Here is a 14,935-nt window from a genome sequence, read left to right as displayed (position 1 = left end):
TGTAGTACTTCTTTTGCTTTCTAGTATTCTTGATTTGTCTACCTTGGCTGCTTTAATAGCGGTATTAAGCTTGTGGCCCGATAATTCGACAGTTCGTTTGTCTTTAATAATTAGGTTTATAAAGAAAAACTGGTACTTGTGGGTTAAGAGGACGCCAGTCGGAAATTGCGATTTTTCCGAATAATGCAAGTTTTTATTTTTCAAATTTAAAACAATTGTTAAATCAATCAACAAATTAACGATTTACAAATGATTAGTTTTAATATTTAACAAATTTCAAAAACTACTTACTCCTTACGATTACAGTTAACGGTTAATGTTACCCAGCGCCGGATAAAGGGGCGGGCAAGCCGGGCGACTGCCCGGGGCGCCAAATTTTGAGGGGCGCCGATATAAAAAAAATATTTTTTTACATTCATTATTTTTTTAGATTTTATAAATTAAAATTGATCATTTTTCGCGAGACATCAATTTTTTTTAGCAAGCAATAAATTGTTTTTACTTTAATAATACCAAATAAAGGTCACACCTCTAATTATTTTATTATTGTCAACAGATATAAATAATATTCTAATTATTCAAAGAAAACTATTTGTATAGTCAGAACTCATAATAACTCATTTATAAATTACAAATATCAACAAAATTATGAATAGTCAAAGTGATACTGGCACCTGTCATACGCCTTAATGGTTAAATAACTTTGTCTTTCTGTAAACTTTGCATTAACAACACTTGCCGTGCTTTAAATAAATAAATTTTTTACACAGTTCTTTATTGTGTAATTTTGATTTTTTGCCTTTTTTTTTAATTTGCAGTAAATTTGTATATTCTTGTATGAAAGGGCGCCAAATTTTGTTTTGCCCGGGGCGCTCAAAACCCTAGTACCGGCCCTGATGTTACCTACGGTGCCAAAATGGCGGCTCGTCCCTGATTCCAGCAAACAGAAGAAACAGTGGGGATGCACGTTCTAATAAACTATCATAATTATTATCAACCAAATTATTAGAATAGGTTAGGTTGGGTTGGGTTTTTTTTTTTTTTTGTAACTTATTCCACCCAGTGGGAACTAAGAGGGCCTCTTAAAGCAAGCCCATTATGGGTTCGGCCAGGCCCACAATGGGACGGCCGGGTGGTGAGGGACGGGGACCGACATATCCGGACGGACCACCCCCCGAAAAATTCCTGGGATTTCTCGACCCGTCCGAATTCGATCCCGGGTCCTCCAGGGCGATAGGCTGCTAACCTTGACCGCTCGGCCATCCGGCCTTTGTTGGGTTAGGTTAGAACGTGCGTCCCCACTGTTTCTTGTTTGCTGGAATCAGAGACGTGATATCAATAATCATCCTTTTTGCTGTTTTTTCATTTTTACAACTTAAACAGTAATTTTTGAGTTACATTTACTATTCTATTGTTATTTAGATAATTTCATTCAAAAATGCGATTTTGATGGCAATTTCTGACTGGCGTCCTCTTAACCCATAAGTACGGAAAAACTTCATACTTGCAGACTTCGTACTCTTTTGTATCCTTGCCCAATTTGCACAACCTAGCGTTACGCAGTTATTGAAGTTACTGGGCATGGTTAAAACTAAAACAGCATAAGCACAATTATTCCAGATATTACAAGTAAAGAATTTTCAGAGTCCTGCCACAAATAAGCTACGCATTGATTATTGACCATTTGTAACATGCCTTCACGAGCAAAAATTTAAAAAGCTAATAAGTAGGTTTAAAATTAATAAATACAAATTTATTTTGACAATTTATGACTTAATTATACTTTCTATTTGCAAAATTTCTTCAACTTTAACACAAAATAAGAAAAAAGTGAATTTTTAAGAAATTTGCGGGATTTCCCGGGATATTTCCCGGGTTAAAAAAACAACCGGGTTCCCGGGATCCTGTTTGAGAAATCCTAGTCTCCACTCTATTCACTCTATTTCAATAATTCCTCATTTTCAAAAATCGCGGCGAAATCCACAAGCTTTGAGAGAGTACGAGATGACTATCGCTTGTACTAACAAATACTGAGAGGAGGATATGAAGGCGAGCACGTGGCCCTCAGTCGGCTCTCTATTGGGCCTGCGGGCGCGCTGCACTTGTATGGCTGAGAGAGAGCCAAGTGACTTTTCGTCATGCGCAGTGTCGTCCTCTGCCTCGCATGCCTGAAATATGAGTTCCGAAGTGTCTGTGGTATAGCGACGTGGTGGGCCGGTGTAGAGAGAGGCGGACTGCTACCAGCAAGGTCCCAGGAATCGCCTCCTGGTTCAGGTATAAGACAAAAATAATAATAGTTAGTTGTATTTACAGGCAATAGATGGCGTCTTCGGATGACTTCAGGCGGTAGACATGGCCTACAGGCCGTTTGGAAGGAGGTAGACAGTGGCGGCAGCGAGAACAAATCGGGGAGGCACGAGTGAGGGTGCGTTCGTTAAAAATTTTCAAACTCTTTTCATAAATAGAAACTTATATAAAATAATAAATATATATATATACTGCAAAAGCTTATACTCTGTAAAAAGCCCATATTTCGCCGAGTGTATAAAATTAAGCATGTTACCTGTACTATTGCGAGTTTATACGGTCTTAGTGCATTTGACAGGTTTTCGACTGACAAAATGGTTACATAGAGTTTATCGGATTATCTTCGTGCGTCTGGCATCTAAATATAAGAAACTTATTTAAACAGAAAGATTTTAAAACACGTTTAGACAAAAAAAAAAAAAAACCATCGGATATAACTGGCTGGATTGAACATAGTAATTTACAAAATTTATTAAATTATTTCACAACGTATAACGAATTATTTTGATTTAATGATTGACAGATAAAAAAAATCTTTTTAAAAATTGTAACTACAGTTATTTACACATGGAACTTCTTGGGTGTCAAATATCAGAAAATATTAAAAAGAATTGTTATTACCACAAATCTTTTAGAAAGTAGCTTTAAAATCCTGACTCATTTTACTTTCTAAGATGTTAACTACACATAACAACGAAAAGATGTTAACTGTACAGGTACATAACAAAAAAATCCTGTAAATGGCTGTGTGTGTGTTTGAGCTTGTATCTATCACGATGAGTTAAATATTAAAAAACAAAATTTGGCAAAATGGCTGCTTATATATGAAAGACATGGATGCTGTTAAATTTTCGTGGTGAAAGGTCGAGAGGGTGGGAGATAGATGGGGTGATGTGTCTGGAGAGGCGTGGGACTTAATGTTAATAACAAATAAAATGTTCATTTACACTTTTTTTCTTAAACTCCCCTACGTTGAAAATTAAGCTTTTTGCCGTTTAATAGTAATTTAAAATATCAGAGATATCACAATAAATACCTTTTACAACAGATGGCGCCACACACAATTATATTATTGATTTTTTAAAATAAAATCTGATAACACCTGGGAAAATGACGTAACTCGCGTTGCTAGAATTTTTAATAGAAAATAATATAAGATTAAAAAATAATATATTACAATTAGAAATAAAGTTGTATTTAGTAAGGATTGAAAGCTTTGCCATATCCGTATTATACTCATAATAAAAAACAAAGAAAATTTCTGTAATTTTTAACTGATCGCACAGTTAATAGTTAAATTATTACCTCCTACATTTAATTCTAACAAAAAATTACAAATTTTTGATAATTATTATTGTATTTGTTGGCTAGGTCGCAACAATGTATAAGCAGATGTAACGGCTCTGTTGTGTAAAGAACACGCACACATTCATTATAACAGTTTTTTAAATTCGATAATATTTGTTTTCTAAAAAACAAAATAATTTTATTATGTTTAAAATTACATTCTGTGTCTCAAAAAAAAATGTATATTGAATCTTTATATTATCAGGACTACACTTACTAGACTGAAAAAAAAATGAATAGATTCGCTTTACATTTGACTCCGACTGTCCTAAGTACTTCTAATGGTTATCTGCCCCTATATCGGATACCCTATTATTAATCGGAACGTAATTTTAGGCAAGAGAAATATCATCCACTCCGTCATGCTATTAGAAACAGATGAGTCATGAAACCAAATACACGTTTTCAATTTATTTATGAGGAAATAATTACATAATTTAAATTCTATTTACTACACTGAAAAAAGGTGTTCCTGTCAACATTTCGAATACAAAAAGGATATCATTTTACTGCCACCGCGATTCACGAGCATAATTTATTTTATTCTTAAAACGTATCGGAAATAAAATTTTCTAAATAGAGACATGCTTTTCCATTACTTTTTATTTTTATATTTGCATTTTGTTAAGGCGTAAACCGATCTATTCCAGAAACGTTGTCATTTGATAATAAAAACTACATAATTTCATACGAAGAGCGTACATTAACTACAAAATTATTAAAGTCCCACAAGTAAACGACTGAATAAAATAAGTAAATATTGGAAAGTGACTTATTACACACCCAGCCTGTTTAATTATCACTAAATATTCTGTGTTTTGTATGTCATCTAATTGATAAGGGCCAGTAAAGACAAAATGCGTTTGGTTAAGTTATTTAACTAAGCTGAGTGTGATGAGTTTATTCATCAGTAATAAGTGACAAAGTAGATTTTTGTAATTAAATAATACAGGCAAGATTTTTTTTTAATATATAAGAAGGTGAGTTCGCACTTGTTTAACAGCTTGTCACAAATTTTTCGGTTTTAACTAATCTGTGTACCACCTAAACACGTTTCTAATAAAATTTTGCACAGAACTAGTGTCGTGAAAATTCTCAGCTGTTCCGTCTATATACGAAAAATATTAGATCTGTTGTATGGTCCCTGTTACAATATTTCTTTACAGAATGTTTTAGAATTAATGATTGATAAAGTAAATAATTAAGGTAGTTTTAAATTTCATTTTCTACATTACTCATTAAGTGTACATTGTTTTTTTTGTGTTCATACGTATAAGAAGTGTTTCTAGCTGTTCAATATTACAAATGTTTTATGTTCGTTCACGTATGTAAGAATATAAAAATCAGCAGTATCTCGATAAGCTGCAGATTGTTTTCTCAGTTCAGATCAACGAATATCCATTCATTTTATGTAGTCACCTTGAAACGTTCACCATACAGTGATGTGTTCTGAATATTACTTGCATTCAGCAAATTTGATGAAGTACATTTCGTACTTTTGTTCTTTTCTGCCAATTCGATGAGTGCAGAAAGAATTGAGTAAAGACTACTCATCATCTAAAAGGAAGAATAGGAATGAAGATAAAATCCACAATAATAATTAAAATGATTATTTATTCGAAACTTACTTTAATCGGGAAATCGCGTTTCACTCGAAAAAATCCACCCACCGAAATTCCGATAGGTGTTTTTCCGAATCTCTTCATATAATTCAGCATCTGTTCGAAAAAGTACATATTTTTAGCATAAAACTTGTAGATAACGTATACGTAAAACATTGAATGTACCTTTAATTTAAAAACCAAAGAGAACCTGCATGAGGCGAATTTATTAATCTCGTTGAAATTTCCGTAAATCTGAAATGAATATTAAAGATTATAGATTACATATTACTTTGGATATGCAAGTATTAAATTAATCTTACCGAGGATGTGAATCTGGATAATCCGAATGAAATTATTATACATTCGAAAATTACGAATATGATAGTAACAAATGCAGCCAGTTTAACTTGAGCAGGTAAATCGTAAAACAAAGAAATGGTTACCAGGATACTGAACCCATACAAAGTACTGCCGTAAAAAGCAGGAAAATACATTTCCAGTTGGTTATTGACGTTTCGAACGTCTTCCATTAATTCTGTATGTTCTTCGATTATGTATACGATTAGATTTTTTATGTTGCTTCTTCCATGAGGAATTACATCCAGTTTGCTCGACAATTTGTTAAATCCATTAAACAAGATAAATAAATAATTATAAACAAAAAATGACATGTAAACGGTTTGTCCTACTAAAAACAATACTGATAATGCCCAATCGATATTGCACAGATAGAATTCCATTACTGTTGCTTTTTCCATGACAAAATATAGAGAAAAGTCAAGCATGAAGTAACATGTGACTTGCAATAAAGCAGTGACTGCAAAGAAAACTGCAAACTGAAATTCTACAGTGGTAATTAACGTTTGCTCGACTTCATAGCAAGATTTACTGCTAGGAAGATGTAAACGAATTCTTTTATATAAAGAGAACAGAAAAGTCCAGCATACAATCATACCAATGAAAAATAACTGCATGATGTATTTGAAACTTAGGAATATGTTAAAGAAATCTCCGCATACGAATTTATCAGAAAATATCGTGGAAACTAATGCCATCGAATTCAAGATAAGAAAAAATTCGAGAAAATTTGAATAAAATTTGAAAAATCGAACATTCCATAAATTCTTATGGCGATCACATTCACATGTTAATATTTTTAACCCGAGAATTTGCGATGCCGTATTTAAGGAATAAAGAAGTATTTTAATCTCATTACTTGTGTTTTCCATGATTTTAAATAATAGATATTTTTCTATTTTTCTTTGTTTAATGTTTTGAAGGTGGCCGTTAATTATAAGAAATTATTCAAACAAAAATGCATACAGACTTTGAAAAAATGGCTAAAAGAAAGGCCATTATTGAAGATTCAGCCATAATTTAGTGAAATATTTTACTTACTTTACATCATAGGTTAAGAATAGTAATCTGTTAATATTTAAATTTGACCATTTAGTAGTAATAAAAGTCTAAAAATTTAGTTTAATATCAATGTAATTACTAAACACTGTATATTTATAAAAAGATGATGCTGAAAACACTAATTTTCAGAAAGTAATGTGGACAAATGTTAGTATAGCATGTGATTAAAATATTGTAGAACTTCCCTACCTGCGATAAACAATCTTGTTTGTATTAATTGCCTCCTACTCTAAATGTGTGTTATATAACATAGGAAGAATGTGTTGTTATAATCAATGTGTTGATTTGTCTTACATAAGAAAATTACACACATAGCAAGGATGCGATTATTCAATCAATATATTGACTGTATATCTGTTGTGTAATTTCCTTGTTTTAGAAAAAATTCAAGAAAATTACTACAGTAGAGCGTCGATAAGTGGAACCAATTGGGGAGTGGGGTCCTTCCAGTTAATGATTTGTTCCAGTTTCCGACTTTGTACGAAAAAATACATTAACCTGTCCGATGTTCAAATTTTTCTCCGTTGCGTATCGCTTTCTGTTGAATTTTTCTCCGTTGCGTATCGCTTTCTGTTGAATTTTTCTCCGTTGCGTGTCGCTTCGTGTTGAATTTTCGTCGATTTTAAGCCTAACGAAAATTTTTATAATAATAATCGAGGCTATCGTATCGTTAAAAATTATTTCTGCATTTTGTACAAACAAAATAAATATATTAAAGAATATAGAAAACATGAAAATTATACTTTAGAAGTAAATTTAGTATCAAAAACATTCGATTCAGCACGACACAGTCCGACTGAAAATCGTTCCACTTTCCGGCCATTCCACTTACCGACGTTCCACTTATCGACGCTCTACTGTAATTAATAAATATTTCTGTTGTCTTCAAAAGTTTTATATTTAATTTGATGGATTCAATTTGAAATCTTTCGTAATCGATTTTTTACGAAAATTTCAGTATCATTTTACAGGTGAAACATATAAACTCTTAAAAATATTCAAATTCTTTTCATAAATAGAAACTTATATAAAATAATATATATATAGAACTATATAAGATATATATATATACTGCAAAAGCTTATACTCTGTAAAAAGCCCATATTTTGCCGAGTGTATAAAATTAAACATGTTACTTGTATTCTAGCGATTTTATACGGTCGTAGTGCATTTGACAGGTTTTCGACTGACAAAATGGTTACATAGAGTTTATTTGATTATGTTCTTGCGCCTGGCATCTAAATATAACGCACAAAGTAAAATTAGAAACTAATTAATACAGTATTATTTTAAAACACGTTTATTTATTTAAAGTCATAAACATTTTTGTTTTTATTATCGAGTTCCTCGTATATATAAATTATATAGATATAGAACAATGTTCTACACGCATAATTCACGAAACTAAAATAGAAATTTCATTAAGTTTCATGTGTTGCGATAGAATTGCTCTCAATGTAAGAATTTTTAAAAATATCATTTAATTGATAGATTAACAATTATGAACACAGGAAAAAATTGCCTGAGGTAAATATCCTGCATCAATTATGTCAGTTAATCAATAAGTGTTATATTATAATATAAGAAATTACAATAAGATTCCTTAAGATAGATATTAATAATATGAATGTAGTGTATAGATCAATAATTTGGTAATTTTTTGAAAGACGTTCCATCCTTCTGGCACAAATACCCATTGTGAGCCTGGCAAAACCCATAATGGGCTTCTTTCAGAAAGCAATTTATGAATTTCGCCAGTAAAAACCTGTCGATATCCTTTGAATTTAAGTATAAACAGAGCTATAATTTTTTCTAGAATCAACAAGTTTCAACAATCAACACTGTTATATTATTTTAAACTGCTGTGTTTTAAAAATTATTATTGCAAATCAGCGCAACTTAATGTTATAATTAACCAAAATATATTGGACAAAGTAATACTGAAGTTTTTTTGGTTATAGTCTAATGATGGCCTTAGAATACAAAGAGGGAGGTTTTGGAACCGAAGAAGAAAACAGACTTATGTCAATCAAGTAATTGACAAGTGTTTTTACATTACTACAAAGTCGAACTAATTCTGATGATATTGGTAAACTTTAACTTAAAATTAATACCATTTCATGAATAAAATGAAGTACCATCCAATGAGTATAATCAGAGGTTCATTTTCTGGAATTTATTAGCTAAATAAATATTATTTGAAAAAATAAAGGAATTATAGTTTAATATAAACCATATACAGGTGGTGATCGATTAACGAACAAATCGGGTAAAATTCCGCAAAAAACCTTTATGTTCAGACAACGAACACCTCGAAGAACGAACACAAGAGCAAGCGACGTAAAATAACGAATACCGATTGGTCATCCATTGTCTTCGGGCAACAATTCGAAACTTTTCAGAGCACGGAAGGCGTCGACATCGACGCTCAACCTAGAATATACTGATCGTATAGTATTTCTCCGAACTTTGAAACTCTTCTTCGTAATTCCAGTTTTTTATTTTTCTGAGAGAGATAATTCTTTTATACTATTTGCTAGACTGTCGGGCGGGCACTCGTTAGGTTTCGATGAGAGCACAATAGCAAACGTAGAGAGTAGGCAAAAGATGTCTGAAGTTTCTGGGCAGTATCGCTCGAACAGGTTTAAATAACAGTAAACTCGTAAGTAATCAATCAGCAATACGCTTATTACGGACAGATCATTCCCTTTTGCACAACTTGATACCTTAAAATGAGAAGATTTCACATTAGTAATAACTCTTCCAATTATCAAAAATTACATTTACACTTATTTTTTAGTTGTGAAAGCATCGCGTATCTGAAACTTTAAATAGTTAAAGCAAGACACAGGAAAAGTTCGTGGTGGACATTAAATCTAAAAACGAATTTTTTACAATAAAGATATTCTAACAAACGTAATTCATTGTTACTTCGTAATCATTTCTAAGGCATTGTTTCAATTCGATTGTTTTTCTAATTAGACGGTTTTGAAACTAAAATTACTTAAATGCAACAAAACATAAATAAATTAAAATAAATATAATTGAAAATATTAAAATATAAATTTATTTTTGAAAATATTATATTGTTTTTGCGTTTACGAATGCAGGTGCTTATACACTACATAGTAGACAGGCAGAAAAGATTCACGCGTAAAAAAATTTGGTCCAGGCCGGCGCCAAGTTACAAAGGAAAAACTATGATGTCTCGAAAGAACAATGTTAATTTGATTTAATCTAAAAGAAATTTAAATGTTATAGAATTACATTGGGATAATCTGAAAAGTACTGTCATATTTGCAAGAATTGCGAAACAGTTAGTTTTTTGGTGTTGTCATTTTAATATATAATATAGGTATGTCCCATGGTTTTTATGAAACATGACAAACGTAAGTGTAAAAATAAAATACAGCAGAGGCTCTGTAATCCGGCATAAATCGGACCGTCCGTGTACGATTACTGGATAGGATCGCGAGTGACAGAATACAAAGACTTTATAGTAGTTTATTGTTTTAGTGTTAACTCAAAAACACTTCAAAACAATAAACAAAATTTGTGAAAATTAATGTCCGAACGAGTGGAAAGATTCTAGCAAAAGAGATTCGAATAATCGATTAATCAATTTACGTACTCGTAAGCAAAGAAGAGCCACAAAAGGAATGGTCGACTCTTTTCATGTAAACTGTGTTCTTGTGATTGGGAAAAATGTGGGCAGACACCAAATTTTTATTTGTATATTGTCTTCAATTTATAATGTTTTAAATATATTTCCTCCTGGACTTTTTAAAATTGTATCAAGAGATTAAATAAAATCATCGGAAGATTACCCAAACATGTGAATTAATCTCGAAAAACGTTTTAATGTTGGCCTTTCTGAAAATACTAAAATTGTTAGATGATGCTCGTCTATTCACAAGTGGAAGGCCTGTTTGTTCGTTTTTCCGTTACACGAAATTAGTCTGTAATACTGTGTATTCGCTCTTAAAATATGATTAACAGTTGATGAGTATAGCGCAGATTTTATATTTAAAAACATATAAATAAATATATTGTCGTAATTTCGCCACGTTTATAAATTGATGTTCAATATACAGTTATCGTATTTAATTGTCAGGAATAGTCACATATTTCTGCAGAAACGTTCGCTGGTAAACTTGTATGCGAAATGTGACTTAATCAATAATCACAATTAATAATTTTTGTGATATAAAATGAACGTGTTAAATGTGTTTTGTTTCTTTCTGAAAGCTGCCATTTTTATTATGTATATTAGACTATTTCAGAAAGTCGTCATGACGAATATGAAACTATGAATCATATTTAGACGAGAAGAGGGGGTGTCCGAGATTGCGCGCATGGTACATCAGTCTGTGTTTAGCACTCGTTCTGCTTGTATCTTAGTGTCGCTTGTGATCACACATTTTTCCAAACTTGTGTTCATACATATTACGTATAAACATCCACAACCATAGCCCGTTATATAGTAAACACGCCAAACAATATGCCAAATTCCTGAGTTATGTAAAGGCTATAATTAAATATTAGAAATTAATTAATTTGACTAGAGATAGGCAGTTACGCTGCCATTTCGCATTAAATTTAATGATTAATTCTAGATTAAATTTTAGAAATGTCTAAATTAAAAATTATTTATATCTATTAAATTTAATACAAGATGGCAGCATAACTGCATACCTCTAGTCAAATTAATTAATTCATAATATTTAATTATAGCCTGTACATAGTTCAACAATTTGGCATATCGTTTCGTGTGTTAATCAGACAAATCTGATTTTTTTTCGCTTTTTCTTTGTTTTTTGCAAATCGAATTCGCATTCCATGTTTGTTCAGTCTACGCTAGAAGAAAAGATGTGATGATTCACGCTCCTTAACAATGCATAGTGTATAATTTTATTCGAATAAACGTTATACATAACATATTTGAGTACTTTTTCCGGCATTATCGTATTTTACAATAATTTATATTAGGAACATTATTTCGCTTAACGAGTGTTTCGTATTACGAGTGAGATTTTGAAACGAATTATGCTCGTTAAGCGACATTCTAATATACTTTCTAAATTTTACTATTTAATTGTAATAATATTCCGATAATTTAGTGCAAACATTCGTGCCAATATTGTGAAATTATGAACATTGTATCAAAAAATTCAACTTTATATAGGGTAAATGCGAGAGATGTGAGCGGCCAGTTGAATATTTTTTTTATCCGTGCGCTACGATGGTTCTTCTTCTTCTTCTTAGTACTGTTTGATATGGAGATTATAGCCTTCGCTAGAATGGTTTGCGATAGTTTCTTCTGTTCATGGTGGATGTACATAATCCATTGTTTTGTTTTTGTGATCTTAGCACAATTCTTATATACTAATATGATGTGAAATCCAAATCAGATGAGTCAAAACTTTTTTAATATTCTAGATAGTAAGATCATACCTTACTTATCTGATAATATTTTTAAACCTGTTTCTCACACAAAGTGTAAATTGTCTGTTAATTGTGATAATTTTGGTTTAAACAGATGTGTCGGGACAGTTTTGTCTATCTCTCATTGATGTTCAGGATCATTTTAATATGGAGGCTTGGTACAGAAATAAGCAAAGTTGCGTGACTAACGTCAAACTACATGTACTGTACACTAATAGATTAATGATAAATAAATGGCAATAAATGTGACTTTTTAAAACTCTTTCTGCCCTATAGGCACTAAGAGGGCCGCTTTTAAACAGTCAATAAAGTTTTATCATTAATGCTTGTTTCATTCCTATTCTCATTTTTCGTAGGTCTATCTCTCCCATATAGCACGATCCAACTAACCCATACTCCAATAGTGATATGGGAGAGATAAACCATTTTTAAATTGTTTTCTTAATTAATAACAAATTTGTTTATGTGTCTTTCACGTTTACACTATTACTTATGTTAGCATATGTCACCAGCATACGATAGTACAATTTTTCATCAGGTACTGCTATAAATAAGAAAATACAGCACTCTGTAGAAAAAAGGTCATCTCTCCCAATTTTACTATATAATTTCACGTTCTCTCGTCGTTGTAACGATATAAAATACTACTGAAATATATATATATATATATATGTTATACTTTGTTTTTACGTAACATGATCTGAAAACAATTTGCAATTGTATCATCTAGGTATGAATAATTTTAGGTTTCAGAGATTGGTTTCTAATTTGTCAGTTCAGTAATTTGATGATAATAGATTAACTTTTAAAGTCATTGTTGTAAACCTTAATTATTTTTTGAAATTAAATAGGTCCATAAGTAAACAAACTTTTTTAAGGTAAAAAAACCATGAAGTAATTTAAGACAGCAACGAATGCCTTCCATCCTGGTAAAAATGAGCCAAATTGGGCTGTAATTTGAAAAATTTGTAAAGCTATAAATAAATTCCCACTGTCGTCCGTCATCTGTCCTCCTTCAATCTCAAAAACTGCCAAGCTGATAATGGTAATTTTATAGCTGCTGTGTTTTTAATATGAACAGCAGACTACGGTGTAGTTACGAGGTGTTAACTATAGTAGTAAGGTATAGAAACTTCACATAAATGCCTCATCGAATTAAAATTATGTGTCTGGGAAAGCGGTTTCATAAAAAAATGAACTTGAAGCGCCCATGAGTTTCACGCGTAAGAATATTTCATTATCAAAAATAAAGAATCTTGACTCATTTGTAAAATAACATAAAATTCTTGTTTTGTATTGTACTGTATTCTTTTATAATGATAATGTACGCTATAGCCTGTATGTACTGTACTCTAATCTCTACGTTATAATCGAAAACTGAATTTTACATAAGAAAAAAAAATTATCCACTCTTTCACGATAGTAGAAACAAATACACATTTAAAATTTATTTTGGTAAGGAAATAATTACATAACTTAAATTCGATTCACTACAGAGATAAAACTCAATTTTTTTGATACGAAAGAGACATTATTCACCATAAAACGCTTTTGGACAATACAGAAATTACAGTAGAGACTCGTTAATCGGAACCCCGGTAATCGGAACGATTTTCAGTCGGACTGTGTCGTGCTGAATCGAACGTTTTTGATACTAAATTTACTTCTAAAGTATAATTTTCATGTTTTTATATTCTTCAATATATTTATTTTGTTTATACAAAATGCAGAAATAATTTTTAACGATATTATAACGATATTATGCCTCGATTATTATTATAAAAGTTTTCGTTAGGCTTAAAATCGACGAAAATTCAACACGAAGCGACACGCAACGGAGAAAAATTTGAACATCGGATAGGTTAATGTATTTTTTCGTACATAATCGGTAATCGGAACAAATTACTAATCTGAACAACCCCAGTCCCCAATTGATTCCGATTTTCGGTTCTCTACTGTATATAATTGTTTTATACTGCACAGTAAAAAACTACTTGCAGATGAACTATATATAGTCAAATTTTCAATTAATAAACTCTACTTCAAAAAACATGATATCTGAGAACGGCAGGACTGTTACGGGCTATGAAATCATGATAAACACTTGTTGACATATAAATATCAGGTTCACTAACATCACTGCCACCCCTACTCAGTACTCCAATAACAACGTCGTTTCCTGAACGGCTTTTCATAATCAACGGTGAACCAGAATCACCCTATAAACAAATTTATTAACTATAAACATGTACTGTACATTAACTATAATAACTCCGTCGAAAAAAGTAACCGTTTTACCTTCGTTGAAACTACTCCAGGTGTTACTGTTATTATTTCTTTACCAGTTATTTTCATATCAAAGATACTTAACCATTCTTCGTATGGATTAATTAACTTTACTTCTACCGAGTGGAGATATGCGGTTTTGTCTTCTTCGCCTGAATTATATTTAAAAAAAGAAAAAAAGCGAAGTTTTTTATTACCATTATTCTGCTGAATCCTTAATCTCTGAACCATAATTCAAGTTTATCAAAAGTAAAGTAAACAATACGAAAATAATTGTATTTAAATATATGGAAAAACTGTTTTTTTTTTTCAACAACTTTAAAAAGATTCTACTACCGATAAACAAAAATTAAAAAATTAAACTTACTTGTCCCAATTTTTCCCCAACCCACAAGCGTGGCATCACCAGAAGTGAATCGTTGATTTTCTCCAGCTATTGCTATGGGATGAACATTTAATGAAGGATGGATAGGTTTATTAAGAATCAGAATAGCGATATCATGAAGAAATTTTGTTCGATCATAGGA

General features: G+C 31.3%; 1 protein-coding gene across 1 annotated transcript in view; it reads left to right on the top strand.

Annotated features, from left to right (window-relative positions):
- The window catches only part of LOC136976733 (uncharacterized), a 128,381-nt gene that overhangs the window by 54,870 nt on the left and 58,576 nt on the right, over positions 1–14,935 (top strand). The gene's annotated exons all lie outside the window — the stretch shown is intronic.

Source organism: Centruroides vittatus, unplaced genomic scaffold (assembly GCF_030686945.1).
Source record: "Centruroides vittatus isolate TY-2023 unplaced genomic scaffold, ASM3068694v2 contig_420, whole genome shotgun sequence".
Classification (NCBI taxonomy): Eukaryota; Metazoa; Arthropoda; class Arachnida; order Scorpiones; family Buthidae; genus Centruroides; species Centruroides vittatus.
This window is presented reverse-complemented; position numbering and strand designations above follow the sequence as displayed.